Raw genomic sequence first — 1,492 nt, 5'->3', positions numbered from 1 at the left:
TTCAAACCACTCTGGTCACGCCTGTTGCTATACGAACTTGAACCATCTCGAGCATCATTTGCTCTGTGCTTCAAGTCGCTACTGATGACGCTGCTTCCGGCATCAGTTTTTGATGTCTCTCTTCGTCTGATGCCTACCCTTTGACCTGTCCAGCAAGGGAGGCCCTGCCAGTAGCTACGCTACCGCTGGTATAGCTCTAAGGGTCCTTGCATACTCAAACCCCCTCACCACGATAAGGTGGGGACACCAACAAGGGGGAAATCTGTATATAATATTTAATTTGGTTTCGGTTAATTAACACAACACTGGAGCATGTGTGAATTTTGGTAAGCAGAGAGACCAATAAAATGTCTTCAGATTTTAAATGTTTCAATTGTAATATGTCCAGAAGACATCATTTTTCTACATCTTGTCCACAGATGTCAAGGAGATGATCTGTGTTCTGGTATGCTTTAATCGAATGTTTTCATACACAAATGCTTTATTAACAATTTTAACATTTTTCGCCTTGCACAATTTAGTGCCTTTCTCTAGGTTTTCCAATAATTCCATATTCGTATTCCATCCCCTTCATACTCGCTGCATTTACCGCCCCCTCATTCTTCTCCATTTGACAATGACGTCCCTACTGGGAGAAAAGTGCTCATTAAGAATCTCATTATGTAATTTTGTCAGCCCATTTTATTTACCTTCCCTTAAGATTAAATATTCTTTTCAACACTTCTTTCTAGAAACCCATCACGATACGAGAGTGAAAAATGTAGCGTGTTTTGATTTAATCGGGCGACCTTTAAAGCAGGTGGATTAACCTGTCACGTGCTGGGATCCGCACTGTGTGGACTGAACGTTGATATGTTAACACCGCTCGTTACGTGTTTCCAATAAAGTGACTGGCAGGCTCCAATTGCACAGACAAATTGTTCGGGTCACAACTTGATCCGGCCACTCAACGCCCCTTGTCCAAGGGCACCCTCAGCCCCGTAGGAAAATTCACAGTGGATAAAAATGGACGATAATTAGAAGCGAGGAAATCCGAAATTGTCGTCTCGCGGATCTTTATTGGTAGTTGTGATGGTCCATATAAAAGAGAACAAGGACATAATTATCAGATAGGGTTGCGGACATTTCCGTCAAAAGGTGCGATAGTTACAATGCCACTCTTTGAACGATATGATGGATATTTCATTAACATCTAGCCTATCTGAAAATCTAAAGAAATAGTAAACAATTAAACACACGTTACAGGGTATTCATAGTGCTGAGCGTTCGCAGACAATGTCATGATTCTTATACAAAACTGGACAATGAAATCAAACTGAATTTGCTTGACTGCAGAACATTTTAATTGAAGATATGTTCTATATCACAGACGTTATGCAGCGTCAAATTATAGGACATAAATATAGAGTTCTGTGAACTTCAAAGAAACAAGGAGGAAGTGGTCGTGGTCTACTTCAAGGTAATATTAAATGATTTGCCTGGATTGGATGTG

The sequence above is a fragment of the Cryptotermes secundus genome, unplaced genomic scaffold (assembly GCF_002891405.2).
Source record: "Cryptotermes secundus unplaced genomic scaffold, Csec_1.0 scaffold1551, whole genome shotgun sequence".
Classification (NCBI taxonomy): Eukaryota; Metazoa; Arthropoda; class Insecta; order Blattodea; family Kalotermitidae; genus Cryptotermes; species Cryptotermes secundus.
This window is presented reverse-complemented; position numbering follows the sequence as displayed.